The sequence below is a fragment of the Ochotona princeps genome, chromosome Y (assembly GCF_030435755.1).
Source record: "Ochotona princeps isolate mOchPri1 chromosome Y, mOchPri1.hap1, whole genome shotgun sequence".
In the NCBI taxonomy this organism is placed as follows: Eukaryota; Metazoa; Chordata; class Mammalia; order Lagomorpha; family Ochotonidae; genus Ochotona; species Ochotona princeps.
In genome coordinates, this window is record NC_080866.1 from 32,553,204 (window position 1) to 32,568,566 (window position 15,363).

Genomic DNA, 15,363 nt, shown 5'->3' on the forward strand with positions numbered 1-15,363 from the left:
TCTATTTTCTGAGTTTTGAATTCTGAGATTTGAGATTTTGTTGTGAATTACATTTTGTGAGTGCCGAGTTCTGAATTTTGAGGTCTGAATCTTGAGTACTGTATTCTGAGTTCTGAGTTCAAATTTTTCAATTGCGTTCAGAATTCTGAGTTACAAATTCTGAGTTCACAGTTTCTAGTTCTGACTACTGAGTTCTGAATTTTGTGTTCTGCGTTCGGAGTTCTGAATTCTGAGTTCTGAGTTCTGATAACTGAGTTCTGAATTCTTAGCTGTGAAATCTGAGTTCTGAGTTCTCATTTCGCAGTTCTGAATACTGAGTCATGAATTCTCAACTCTTAGCTCTTAGATCTGAGTTCGGAGTCTAAATTCTACAGTCTGTATTCTGATTTCAGAGTTGTGAATTCTGTGACCAGAATTCAGAGTGGTGATTTCTGAGTTCTGAGTACTGAGTACTGAATTTTGAGTTCTGAGTCCCGAATTCTGTGTTCCGGTTCTGAATTCGGACTCCTGAATTCTGAATTTTGAATTCTGAGATCTGTATCTCAGTTCTGATTTCTGAGTCGCCGATTCTGAGCTAGTATTGTGAGGAATTTATTCTGAGTTCTGACTTCAAAGTTCTCAATTGCGTTCTGAATTCTGAGTTCTGATTTCACAATTCTGAGTTACAGTTCTGATTTCTGCGTTTTGAGTTCTGAATTGTGTGTTCTGAATTCTGAGTGCTGAGAACTGAGTTCTTTGTTATGAGTCTTGAGTTCTGATGCCTGAGTTCTTTGTTCTGAATTCTAAGTTATGAAGTCCGTATTCTGAGTTGCAAATACTCATTTCCCAGTTCTGATATTCGAGTTTGAATTCTGAGTTCAGAATTCGAAGGTGAGAATTCTGCGTTATGAATTCTGGGTTCTGAATACTGAGTTGTGATTTCTGAGTTCTGAATTCCAAGTTCTGAGTCATCATTTCTGAATTCTGAGTTCTGAGTTATGAATTCTCAACTCTTAGTTCTGAGATCTGAGTTCGGAGTTGTAAACTGCAGCCTGTATTCTGAATTCAGAGTTGTGGATTCTGAGATCAGAATTCAGAGTTGTGAGTTGTGAGTTCTGAATTCTGAGTACTGAATTTTGAGTTCTGAGTTCCGAATTCTGTGTTCTGGGTTCTGAATTTGGATTTCTGAATTCTGATTTGTGAATTTTGAGAACTGAGCCTCATTTATGAATTCCTAGTCACAAATTCTGTGTTGCGAATTGTGACTTCTGAGTTCTGAAATTTCAACTCTGACTTCTTTGTCTGAGTTAGGAGTCCGAATATCTGAGTGCTCTATTTTGAAGTCTAAATATCGAGTTCTGAGTTCTGAGTTTTGAGTTCTGAATTCTGAGTTCTGACTTCTGAGTCTTGTGTTCTGAGTTATGAAATTGAGTTCTGAAATTAGAGTTCTGAATTCAGGGTTGTAAACTCTGAGTTCTGGTTCCTGAGGTCTGCATTCTGAGTTCTGAGTGCTGAGTTCTGAATTGTGAGTTTGAGTTCTGCGTGCTGAATTCTGAATACTGATCACTGTATTGTGTGTTCTGATTTCTAAGTTGTCAATTCTGTGTGCTGAACTGCGAGATCTGAATACTGAGTTGTCATGCTGAGTTCTCAACTCTGAGTTCTGAATTCTGAGTTCTGAGTTCTGAGATATGAATCTAATTTCTGAATTCTGAGTTCTGAGTTCTGCGTTCTGAGGAATGAGTTCTCAATCCAAAGTGCTACACTCTGAGATCTGAATTTGAATTCCGAGTGGTTAGTTCTATTTTCTGAGTTTTGAATTCTGAGATTTGAGATTTTGTTGTGAATTACATTTTGTGAGTGCCGAGTTCTGAATTTTGAGGTCTGAATCTTGAGTACTGTATTCTGAGTTCTGAGTTCAAATTTTTCAATTGCGTTCAGAATTCTGAGTTACAAATTCTGAGTTCACAGTTTCTAGTTCTGACTACTGAGTTCTGAATTTTGTGTTCTGCGTTCGGAGTTCTGAATTCTGAGTTCTGAGTTCTGATAACTGAGTTCTGAATTCTTAGCTGTGAAATCTGAGTTCTGAGTTCTCATTTCGCAGTTCTGAATACTGAGTCATGAATTCTCAACTCTTAGCTCTTAGATCTGAGTTCGGAGTCTAAATTCTACAGTCTGTATTCTGATTTCAGAGTTGTGAATTCTGTGACCAGAATTCAGAGTGGTGATTTCTGAGTTCTGAGTACTGAGTACTGAATTTTGAGTTCTGAGTCCCGAATTCTGTGTTCCGGTTCTGAATTCGGACTCCTGAATTCTGAATTTTGAATTCTGAGATCTGTATCTCAGTTCTGATTTCTGAGTCGCCGATTCTGAGCTAGTATTGTGAGGAATTTATTCTGAGTTCTGACTTCAAAGTTCTCAATTGCGTTCTGAATTCTGAGTTCTGATTTCACAATTCTGAGTTACAGTTCTGATTTCTGCGTTTTGAGTTCTGAATTGTGTGTTCTGAATTCTGAGTGCTGAGAACTGAGTTCTTTGTTATGAGTCTTGAGTTCTGATGCCTGAGTTCTTTGTTCTGAATTCTAAGTTATGAAGTCCGTATTCTGAGTTGCAAATACTCATTTCCCAGTTCTGATATTCGAGTTTGAATTCTGAGTTCAGAATTCGAAGGTGAGAATTCTGCGTTATGAATTCTGGGTTCTGAATACTGAGTTGTGATTTCTGAGTTCTGAATTCCAAGTTCTGAGTCATCATTTCTGAATTCTGAGTTCTGAGTTATGAATTCTCAACTCTTAGTTCTGAGATCTGAGTTCGGAGTTGTAAACTGCAGCCTGTATTCTGAATTCAGAGTTGTGGATTCTGAGATCAGAATTCAGAGTTGTGAGTTGTGAGTTCTGAATTCTGAGTACTGAATTTTGAGTTCTGAGTTCCGAATTCTGTGTTCTGGGTTCTGAATTTGGATTTCTGAATTCTGATTTGTGAATTTTGAGAACTGAGCCTCATTTATGAATTCCTAGTCACAAATTGTGTTGCGAATTGTGACTTCTGAGTTCTGAAATTTCAACTCTGACTTCTTTGTCTGAGTTAGGAGTCCGAATATCTGAGTGCTCTATTTTGAAGTCTAAATATCGAGTTCTGAGTTCTGAGTTTTGAGTTCTGAATTCTGAGTTCTGACTTCTGAGTCTTGTGTTCTGAGTTATGAAATTGAGTTCTGAAATTAGAGTTCTGAATTCAGGGTTGTAAACTCTGAGTTCTGGTTCCTGAGGTCTGCATTCTGAGTTCTGAGTGCTGAGTTCTGAATTGTGAGTTTGAGTTCTGCGTGCTGAATTCTGAATACTGATCACTGTATTGTGTGTTCTGATTTCTAAGTTGTCAATTCTGTGTGCTGAACTGCGAGATCTGAATACTGAGTTGTCATGCTGAGTTCTCAACTCTGAGTTCTGAATTCTGAGTTCTGAGTTCTGAGATATGAATCTAATTTCTGAATTCTGAGTTCTGAGTTCTGCGTTCTGAGGAATGAGTTCTCAATCCAAAGTGCTACACTCTGAGATCTGAATTTGAATTCCGAGTGGTTAGTTCTATTTTCTGAGTTTTGAATTCTGAGATTTGAGATTTTGTTGTGAATTACATTTTGTGAGTGCCGAGTTCTGAATTTTGAGGTCTGAATCTTGAGTACTGTATTCTGAGTTCTGAGTTCAAATTTTTCAATTGCGTTCAGAATTCTGAGTTACAAATTCTGAGTTCACAGTTTCTAGTTCTGACTACTGAGTTCTGAATTTTGTGTTCTGCGTTCGGAGTTCTGAATTCTGAATTCTGAGTTCTGATAACTGAGTTCTGAATTCTTAGCTGTGAAATCTGAGTTCTGAGTTCTCATTTCGCAGTTCTGAATACTGAGTCATGAATTCTCAACTCTTAGCTCTTAGATCTGAGTTCGGAGTCTAAATTCTACAGTCTGTATTCTGATTTCAGAGTTGTGAATTCTGTGACCAGAATTCAGAGTGGTGATTTCTGAGTTCTGAGTACTGAGTACTGAATTTTGAGTTCTGAGTCCCGAATTCTGTGTTCCGGTTCTGAATTCGGACTCCTGAATTCTGAATTTTGAATTCTGAGATCTGTATCTCAGTTCTGATTTCTGAGTCGCCGATTCTGAGCTAGTATTGTGAGGAATTTATTCTGAGTTCTGACTTCAAAGTTCTCAATTGCGTTCTGAATTCTGAGTTCTGATTTCACAATTCTGAGTTACAGTTCTGATTTCTGCGTTTTGAGTTCTGAATTGTGTGTTCTGAATTCTGAGTGCTGAGAACTGAGTTCTTTGTTATGAGTCTTGAGTTCTGATGTCTGAGTTCTTTGTTCTGAATTCTAAGTTATGAAGTCCGTATTCTGAGTTCCAAATTCTCATTTCCCAGTTCTGATATTCGAGTTTGAATTCTGAGTTCAGAATTCGAAGGTGAGAATTCTGCGTTATGAATACTGAGTTGTGATTTCTGAGTTCTGAATTCCAAGTTCTGAGTCATCATTTCTGAATTCTGAGTTCTGAGTTATGAATTCTCAACTCTTAGTTCTGAGATCTGAGTTCGGAGTTGTAAACTGCAGCCTGTATTCTGAATTCAGAGTTGTGGATTCTGAGATCAGAATTCAGAGTTGTGAGTTGTGAGTTGTGAATTCTGAGTACTGAATTTTGAGTTCTGAGTTCCGAATTCTGTGTTCTGGGTTCTGAATTTGGATTTCTGAATTCTGATTTGTGAATTTTGAGAACTGAGCCTCATTTATGAATTCCTAGTCACAAATTCTGTGTTGCGAATTGTGACTTCTGAGTTCTGAAATTTCAACTCTGACTTCTTTGTCTGAGTTAGGAGTCCGAATATCTGAGTGCTCTATTTTGAAGTCTAAATATTGAGTTCTGAGTTCTGAGTTTTGAGTTCTGAATTCTGAGTTCTGACTTCTGAGTCTTGTGTTCTGAGTTATGAAATTGAGTTCTGAAATTAGAGTTCTGAATTCAGGGTTGTAAACTCTGAGTTCTGGTTCCTGAGGTCTGCATTCTGAGTTCTGAGTGCTGAGTTCTGAATTGTGAGTTTGAGTTCTGCGTGCTGAATTCTGAATACTGATCACTGTATTGTGTGTTCTGATTTCTAAGTTGTCAATTCTGTGTGCTGAACTGCGAGATCTGAATACTGAGTTGTCATGCTGAGTTCTCAACTCTGAGTTCTGAATTCTGAGTTCTGAGTTCTGAGATATGAATCTAATTTCTGAATTCTGAGTTCTGAGTTCTGCGTTCTGAGGAATGAGTTCTCAATCCAAAGTGCTACACTCTGAGATCTGAATTTGAATTCCGAGTGGTTAGTTCTATTTTCTGAGTTTTGAATTCTGAGATTTGAGGTTTTGTTGTGAATTACATTTTGTGAGTGCCGAGTTCTGAATTTTGAGGTCTGAATCTTGAGTACTGTATTCTGAGTTCTGAGTTCAAATTTTTCAATTGCGTTCAGAATTCTGAGTTACAAATTCTGAGTTCACAGTTTCTAGTTCTGACTACTGAGTTCTGAATTTTGTGTTCTGCGTTCTGAGTTCTGAGTTCTGATAACTGAGTTCTGAATTCTTAGCTGTGAAATCTGAGTTCTGAGTTCTCATTTCCCAGTTCTGAATACTGAGTTATGAATTCTCAACTCTTAGCTCTTAGATCTGAGTTCGGAGTCTAAATTCTACAGTCTGTATTCTGATTTCAGAGTTGTGAATTCTGTGACCAGAATTCAGAGTGGTGATTTCTGAGTTCTGAGTACTGAGTACTGAATTTTGAGTTCTGAGTCCCGAATTCTGTGTTCCGGTTCTGAATTCGGACTTCTGAATTCTGAATTTTGAATTCTGAGATCTGTATCTCAGTTCTGATTTCTGAGTCGCCGATTCTAAGCTAGTATTGTGAGGAATTTATTCTGAGTTCTGACTTCAAAGTTCTCAATTGCGTTCTGAATTCTGAGTTCTGATTTCACAATTCTGAGTTACAGTTCTGATTTCTGCGTTTTGAGTTCTGAATTGTGTGTTCTGAATTCTGAGTGCTGAGAACTGAGTTCTTTGTTATGAGTCTTGAGTTCTGATGTCTGAGTTCTTTGTTCTGAATTCTAAGTTATGAAGTCCGTATTCTGAGTTCCAAATACTCATTTCCCAGTTCTGATATTCGAGTTTGAATTCTGAGTTCAGAATTCGAAGGTGAGAATTCTGGGTTCTGAATACTGAGTTGTGATTTCTGAGTTCTGAATTCCAAGTTCTGAGTCATCATTTCTGAATTCTGAGTTCTGAGTTATGAATTCTCAACTCTTAGTTCTGAGATCTGAGTTCGGAGTTGTAAACTGCAGCCTGTATTCTGAATTCAGAGTTGTGGATTCTGAGATCAGAATTCAGAGATGTGAGTTGTGAGTTCTGAATTCTGAGTACTGAATTTTGAGTTCTGAGTTCCGAATTCTGTGTTCTGGGTTCTGAATTTGGATTTCTGAATTCTGATTTGTGAATTTTGAGAACTGAGCCTCATTTATGAATTCCTAGTCACAAATTCTGTGTTGCGAATTGTGACTTCTGAGTTCTGAAATTTCAACTCTGACTTCTTTGTCTGAGTTAGGAGTCCGAATATCTGAGTGCTCTATTTTGAAGTCTAAATATCGAGTTCTGAGTTCTGAGTTTTGAGTTCTGAATTCTGAGTTCTGACTTCTGAGTCTTGTGTTCTGAGTTATGAAATTGAGTTCTGAAATTAGAGTTCTGAATTCAGGGTTGTAAACTCTGAGTTCTGGTTCCTGAGGTCTGCATTCTGAGTTCTGAGTGCTGAATTCTGAATTGTGAGTTTGAGTTCTGCGTGCTGAATTCTGAATACTGATCACTGTATTGTGTGTTCTGATTTCTAAGTTGTCAATTCTGTGTGCTGAACTGCGAGATCTGAATACTGAGTTGTCATGCTGAGTTCTCAACTCTGAGTTCTGAATTCTGAGTTCGGAGTTCTGAGATATGAATCTAATTTCTGAATTCTGAGTTCTGAGTTCTGCGTTCTGAGGAATGAGTTCTCAATCCAAAGTGCTACACTCTGAGATCTGAATTTGAATTCCGAGTGGTTAGTTCTATTTTCTGAGTTTTGAATTCTGAGATTTGAGATTTTGTTGTGAATTACATTTTGTGAGTGCCGAGTTCTGAATTTTGAGGTCTGAATCTTGAGTACTGTATTCTGAGTTCTGAGTTCAAATTTTTCAATTGCGTTCAGAATTCTGAGTTCCAAATTCTGAGTTCACAGTTTCTAGTTCTGACTACTGAGTTCTGAATTTTGTGTTCTGCGTTCTGAGTTCTGAATTCTGAATTCTGAGTTCTGATAACTGAGTTCTGAATTCTTAGCTGTGAAATCTGAGTTCTGAGTTCTCATTTCCCAGTTCTGAATACTGAGTCCCGAATTCTCAACTCTTAGCTCTTAGATCTGAGTTCGGAGTCTAAATTCTACAGTCTGTATTCTGATTTCAGAGTTGTGAATTCTGTGACCAGAATTCAGAGTGGTGATTTCTGAGTTCTGAGTACTGAGTACTGAATTTTGAGTTCTGAGTCCCGAATTCTGTGTTCCGGTTCTGAATTTGGACTCCTGAATTCTGAATTTTGAATTCTGAGATCTGTATCTCAGTTCTGATTTCTGAGTCGCCGATTCTGAGCTAGTATTGTGAGGAATTTATTCTGAGTTCTGACTTCAAAGTTCTCAATTGCGTTCTGAATTCTGAGTTCTGATTTCACAATTCTGAGTTACAGTTCTGATTTCTGCGTTTTGAGTTCTGAATTGTGTGTTCTGAATTCTGAGTGCTGAGAACTGAGTTCTTTGTTATGAGTCTTGAGTTCTGATGTCTGAGTTCTTTGTTCTGAATTCTAAGTTATGAAGTCCGTATTCTGAGTTCCAAATACTCATTTCCCAGTTCTGATATTCGAGTTTGAATTCTGAGTTCAGAATTCGAAGGTGAGAATTCTGGGTTATGAATTCTGGGTTCTGAGTACTGAGTTGTGATTTCTGAGTTCTGAATTCCAAGTTCTGAGTCATCATTTCTGAATTCTGAGTTCTGAGTTATGAATTCTCAACTCTTAGTTCTGAGATCTGAGTTCGGAGTTGTAAACTGCAGCCTGTATTCTGAATTCAGAGTTGTGGATTCTGAGATCAGAATTCAGAGTTGTGAGTTGTGAGTTCTGAATTCTGAGTACTGAATTTTGAGTTCTGAGTTCCGAATTCTGTGTTCTGGGTTCTGAATTTGGATTTCTGAATTCTGATTTGTGAATTTTGAGAACTGAGCCTCATTTGTGAATTCCTAGTCACAAATTCTGTGTTGCGAATTGTGACTTCTGAGTTCTGAAATTTCAACTCTGACTTCTTTGTCTGAGTTAGGAGTCCGAATATCTGAGTGCTCTATTTTAAGTCTAAATATCGAGTTCTGACTTCTGAGTCTTGTGTTCTGAGTTATGAAATTGAGTTCTGAAATTAGAGTTCTGAATTCAGGGTTGTAAACTCTGAGTTCTGGTTCCTGAGGTCTGCATTCTGAGTTCTGAGTGCTGAGTTCTGAATTGTGAGTTTGAGTTCTGCGTGCTGAATTCTGAATACTGATCACTGTATTGTGTGTTCTGATTTCTAAGTTGTCAATTCTGTGTGCTGAACTGCGAGATCTGAATACTGAGTTGTCATGCTGAGTTCTCAACTCTGAGTTCTGAGTTCTGAGTTCTGAGTTCTGAGATATGAATCTAATTTCTGAATTCTGAGTTCTGAGTTCTGCGTTCTGAGGAATGAGTTCTCAATCCAAAGTGCTACACTCTGAGATCTGAATTTGAATTCCGAGTGGTTAGTTCTATTTTCTGAGTTTTGAATTCTGAGATTTGAGGTTTTGTTGTGAATTACATTTTGTGAGTGCCGAGTTCTGAATTTTGAGGTCTGAATCTTGAGTACTGTATTCTGAGTTCTGAGTTCAAATTTTTCAATTGCGTTCAGAATTCTGAGTTACAAATTCTGAGTTCACAGTTTCTAGTTCTGGCTACTGAGTTCTGAATTTTGTGTTCTGCGTTCTGAGTTCTGAATTCTGAATTCTGAGTTCTGATAACTGAGTTCTGAATTCTTAGCTGTGAAATCTGAGTTCTGAGTTCTCATTTCCCAGTTCTGAATACTGAGTTATGAATTCTCAACTCTTAGCTCTTAGATCTGAGTTCGGAGTCTAAATTCTACAGTCTGTATTCTGATTTCAGAGTTGTGAATTCTGTGACCAGAATTCAGAGTGGTGATTTCTGAGTTCTGAGTACTGAGTACTGAATTTTGAGTTCTGAGTCCCGAATTCTGTGTTCCGGTTCTGAATTCGGACTTCTGAATTCTGAATTTTGAATTCTGAGATCTGTATCTCAGTTCTGATTTCTGAGTCGCCGATTCTGAGTTAGTATTGTGAGGAATTTATTCTGAGTTCTGACTTCAAAGTTCTCCATTGCGTTCTGAATTCTGAGTTCTGATTTCACAATTCTGAGTTACAGTTCTGATTCCTGCGTTTTGAGTTCTGAATTGTGTGTTCTGAATTCTGAGTGCTGAGAACTGAGTTCTTTGTTATGAGTCTTGAGTTCTGATGTCTGAGTTCTTTGTTCTGAATTCTAAGTTATGAAGTCCGTATTCTGAGTTCCAAATACTCATTTCCCAGTTCTGATATTCGAGTTTGAATTCTGAGTTCAGAATTCGAAGGTGAGAATTCTGGGTTATGAATTCTGGGTTCTGAATACTGAGTTGTGATTTCTGAGTTCTGAATTCCAAGTTCTGAGTCATCATTTCTGAGTTCTGAGTTCTGAGTTATGAATTCTCAACTCTTAGTTCTGAGATCTGAGTTCGGAGTTGTAAACTGCAGCCTGTATTCTGAATTCAGAGTTGTGGATTCTGAGATCAGAATTCAGAGTTGTGAGTTGTGAGTTCTGAATTCTGAGTACTGAATTTTGAGAACTGAGCCTCATTTATGAATTCCTAGTCACAAATTCTGTGTTGCGAATTGTGACTTCTGAGTTCTGAAATTTCAACTCTGACTTCTTTGTCTGAGTTAGGAGTCCGAATATCTGAGTGCTCTATTTTGAAGTCTAAATATCGAGTTCTGAGTTCTGAGTTTTGAGTTCTGAATTCTGAGTTCTGACTTCTGAGTCTTGTGTTCTGAGTTATGAAATTGAGTTCTGAAATTAGAGTTCTGAATTCAGGGTTGTAAACTCTGAGTTCTGGTTCCTGAGGTCTGCATTCTGAGTTCTGAGTGCTGAGTTCTGAATTGTGAGTTTGAGTTCTGCGTGCTGAATTCTGAATACTGATCACTGTATTGTGTGTTCTGATTTCTAAGTTGTCAATTCTGTGTGCTGAACTGCGAGATCTGAATACTGAGTTGTCATGCTGAGTTCTCAACTCTGAGTTCTGAGTTCTGAGTTCTGAGTTCTGAGATATGAATCTAATTTCTGAATTCTGAGTTCTGAGTTCTGCGTTCTGAGGAATGAGTTCTCAATCCAAAGTGCTACACTCTGAGATCTGAATTTGAATTCCGAGTGGTTAGTTCTATTTTCTGAGTTTTGAATTCTGAGATTTGAGGTTTTGTTGTGAATTACATTTTGTGAGTGCCGAGTTCTGAATTTTGAGGTCTGAATCTTGAGTACTGTATTCTGAGTTCTGAGTTCAAATTTTTCAATTGCGTTCAGAATTCTGAGTTACAAATTCTGAGTTCACAGTTTCTAGTTCTGGCTACTGAGTTCTGAATTTTGTGTTCTGCGTTCTGAGTTCTGAATTCTGAATTCTGAGTTCTGATAACTGAGTTCTGAATTCTTAGCTGTGAAATCTGAGTTCTGAGTTCTCATTTCCCAGTTCTGAATACTGAGTTATGAATTCTCAACTCTTAGCTCTTAGATCTGAGTTCGGAGTCTAAATTCTACAGTCTGTATTCTGATTTCAGAGTTGTGAATTCTGTGACCAGAATTCAGAGTGGTGATTTCTGAGTTCTGAGTACTGAGTACTGAATTTTGAGTTCTGAGTCCCGAATTCTGTGTTCCGGTTCTGAATTCGGACTTCTGAATTCTGAATTTTGAATTCTGAGATCTGTATCTCAGTTCTGATTTCTGAGTCACCGATTCTGAGTTAGTATTGTGAGGAATTTATTCTGAGTTCTGACTTCAAAGTTCTCAATTGCGTTCTGAATTCTGAGTTCTGATTTCACAATTCTGAGTTACAGTTCTGATTCCTGCGTTTTGAGTTCTGAATTGTGTGTTCTGAATTCCGAGTGCTGAGAACTGAGTTCTTTGTTATGAGTCTTGAGTTCTGAAGTCTGAGTTCTTTGTTCTGAATTCTAAGTTATGAAGTCCGTATTCTGAGTTCCAAATACTCATTTCCCAGTTCTGATATTCGAGTTTGAATTCTGAGTTCAGAATTCGAAGGTGAGAATTCTGGGTTATGAATTCTGGGTTCTGAATACTGAGTTGTGATTTCTGAGTTCTGAATTCCAAGTTCTGAGTCATCATTTCTGAGTTCTGAGTTCTGAGTTATGAATTCTCAACTCTTAGTTCTGAGATCTGAGTTCGGAGTTGTAAACTGCAGCCTGTATTCTGAATTCAGAGTTGTGGATTCTGAGATCAGAATTCAGAGTTGTGAGTTCTGAATTCTGAGTACTGAATTTTGAGTTCTGAGTTCCGAATTCTGTGTTCTGGGTTCTGAATTTGGATTTCTGAATTCTGATTTGTGAATTTTGAGAACTGAGCCTCATTTATGAATTCCTAGTCACAAATTCTGTGTTGCGAATTGTGACTTCTGAGTTCTGAAATTTCAACTCTGACTTCTTTGTCTGAGTTAGGAGTCCGAATATCTGAGTGCTCTATTTTGAAGTCTAAATATCGAGTTCTGAGTTCTGAGTTTTGAGTTCTGAATTCTGAGTTCTGACTTCTGAGTCTTGTGTTCTGAGTTATGAAATTGAGTTCTGAAATTAGAGTTCTGAATTCAGGGTTGTAAACTCTGAGTTCTGGTTCCTGAGGTCTGCATTCTGAGTTCTGAGTGCTGAGTTCTCAATTGTGAGTTTGAGTTCTGCGTGCTGAATTCTGAATACTGATCACTGTATTGTGTGTTCTGATTTCTAAGTTGTCAATTCTGTGTGCTGAACTGCGAGATCTGAATACTGAGTTGTCATGCTGAGTTCTCAACTCTGAGTTCTGAATTCTGAGTTCTGAGTTCTGAGATATGAATCTAATTTCTGAATTCTGAGTTCTGAGTCCTGCGTTCTGAGGAATGAGTTCTCAATCCAAAGTGCTACACTCTGAGATCTGAATTTGAATTCCGAGTGGTTAGTTCTATTTTCTGAGTTTTGAATTCTGAGATTTGAGATTTTGTTGTGAATTACATTTTGTGAGTGCCGAGTTCTGAATTTTGAGGTCTGAATCTTGAGTACTGTATTCTGAGTTCTGAGTTCAAATTTTTCAATTGCGTTCAGAATTCTGAGTTACAAATTCTGAGTTCACAGTTTCTAGTTCTGACTACTGAGTTCTGAATTTTGTGTTCTGCGTTCTGAGTTCTGAATTCTGAATTCTGAGTTCTGATAACTGAGTTCTGAATTCTTAGCTGTGAAATCTGAGTTCTGAGTTCTCATTTCCCAGTTCTGAATACTGAGTCCCGAATTCTCAACTCTTAGCTCTTAGATCTGAGTTTGGAGTCTAAATTCTACAGTCTGTATTCTGATTTCAGAGTTGTGAATTCTGTGACCAGAATTCAGAGTGGTGATTTCTGAGTTCTGAATACTGAGTACTGAATTTTGAGTTCTGAGTCCCGAATTCTGTGTTCCGGTTCTGAATTCGGACTTCTGAATTCTGAATTTTGAATTCTGAGATCTGTATCTCAGTTCTGATTTCTGAGTCGCCGATTCTGAGTTAGTATTGTGAGGAATTTATTCTGAGTTCTGACTTCAAAGTTCTCAATTGCGTTCTGAATTCTGAGTTGTGATTTCACAATTCTGAGTTACAGTTCTGATTCCTGCGTTTTGAGTTCTGAATTGTGTGTTCTGAATTCTGAGTGCTGAGAACTGAGTTCTTTGTTATGAGTCTTGAGTTCTGATGTCTGAGTTCTTTGTTCTGAATTCTAAGTTATGAAGTCCGTATTCTGAGTTCCAAATACTCATTTCCCAGTTCTGATATTCGAGTTTGAATTCTGAGTTCAGAATTCGAAGGTGAGAATTCTGGGTTATGAATTCTGGGTTCTGAATACTGAGTTGTGATTTCTGAGTTCTGAATTCCAAGTTCTGAGTCATCATTTCTGAGTTCTGAGTTCTGAGTTATGAATTCTCAACTCTTAGTTCTGAGATCTGAGTTCGGAGTTGTAAACTGCAGCCTGTATTCTGAATTCAGAGTTGTGGATTCTGAGATCAGAATTCAGAGTTGTGAGTTGTGAGTTGTGAATTCTGAGTACTGAATTTTGAGTTCTGAGTTCCGAATTCTGTGTTCTGGGTTCTGAATTTGGATTTCTGAATTCTGATTTGTGAATTTTGAGAACTGAGCCTCATTTATGAATTCCTAGTCACAAATTCTGTGTTGCGAATTGTGACTTCTGAGTTCTGAAATTTCAACTCTGACTTCTTTGTCTGAGTTAGGAGTCCGAATATCTGAGTGCTCTATTTTGAAGTCTAAATATCGAGTTCTGAGTTCTGAGTTTTGAGTTCTGAATTCTGAGTTCTGACTTCTGAGTCTTGTGTTCTGAGTTATGAAATTGAGTTCTGAAATTAGAGTTCTGAATTCAGGGTTGTAAACTCTGAGTTCTGGTTCCTGAGGTCTGCATTCTGAGTTCTGAGTGCTGAGTTCTCAATTGTGAGTTTGAGTTCTGCGTGCTGAATTCTGAATACTGATCACTGTATTGTGTGTTCTGATTTCTAAGTTGTCAATTCTGTGTGCTGAACTGCGAGATCTGAATACTGAGTTGTCATGCTGAGTTCTCAACTCTGAGTTCTGAATTCTGAGTTCTGAGTTCTGAGATATGAATCTAATTTCTGAATTCTGAGTTCTGAGTCCTGCGTTCTGAGGAATGAGTTCTCAATCCAAAGTGCTACACTCTGAGATCTGAATTTGAATTCCGAGTGGTTAGTTCTATTTTCTGAGTTTTGAATTCTGAGATTTGAGATTTTGTTGTGAATTACATTTTGTGAGTGCCGAGTTCTGAATTTTGAGGTCTGAATCTTGAGTACTGTATTCTGAGTTCTGAGTTCAAATTTTTCAATTGCGTTCAGAATTCTGAGTTACAAATTCTGAGTTCACAGTTTCTAGTTCTGACTACTGAGTTCTGAATTTTGTGTTCTGCGTTCTGAGTTCTGAATTCTGAATTCTGAGTTCTGATAACTGAGTTCTGAATTCTTAGCTGTGAAATCTGAGTTCTGAGTTCTCATTTCCCAGTTCTGAATACTGAGTCCCGAATTCTCAACTCTTAGCTCTTAGATCTGAGTTTGGAGTCTAAATTCTACAGTCTGTATTCTGATTTCAGAGTTGTGAATTCTGTGACCAGAATTCAGAGTGGTGATTTCTGAGTTCTGAATACTGAGTACTGAATTTTGAGTTCTGAGTCCCGAATTCTGTGTTCCGGTTCTGAATTCGGACTTCTGAATTCTGAATTTTGAATTCTGAGATCTGTATCTCAGTTCTGATTTCTGAGTCGCCGATTCTGAGTTAGTATTGTGAGGAATTTATTCTGAGTTCTGACTTCAAAGTTCTCAATTGCGTTCTGAATTCTGAGTTGTGATTTCACAATTCTGAGTTACAGTTCTGATTCCTGCGTTTTGAGTTCTGAATTGTGTGTTCTGAATTCTGAGTGCTGAGAACTGAGTTCTTTGTTATGAGTCTTGAGTTCTGATGTCTGAGTTCTTTGTTCTGAATTCTAAGTTATGAAGTCCGTATTCTGAGTTCCAAATACTCATTTCCCAGTTCTGATATTCGAGTTTGAATTCTGAGTTCAGAATTCGAAGGTGAGAATTCTGGGTTATGAATTCTGGGTTCTGAATACTGAGTTGTGATTTCTGAGTTCTGAATTCCAAGTTCTGAGTCATCATTTCTGAGTTCTGAGTTCTGAGTTATGAATTCTCAACTCTTAGTTCTGAGATCTGAGTTCGGAGTTGTAAACTGCAGCCTGTATTCTGAATTCAGAGTTGTGGATTCTGAGATCAGAATTCAGAGTTGTGAGTTGTGAGTTGTGAATTCTGAGTACTGAATTTTGAGTTCTGAGTTCCGAATTCTGTGTTCTGGGTTCTGAATTTGGATTTCTGAATTCTGATTTGTGAATTTTGAGAACTGAGCCTCATTTATGAATTCCTAGTCACAAATTCTGTGTTGCGAATTGTGACTTCTGAGTTCTGAAATTTCAACTCTGACTTCTTTGTCTGAGTT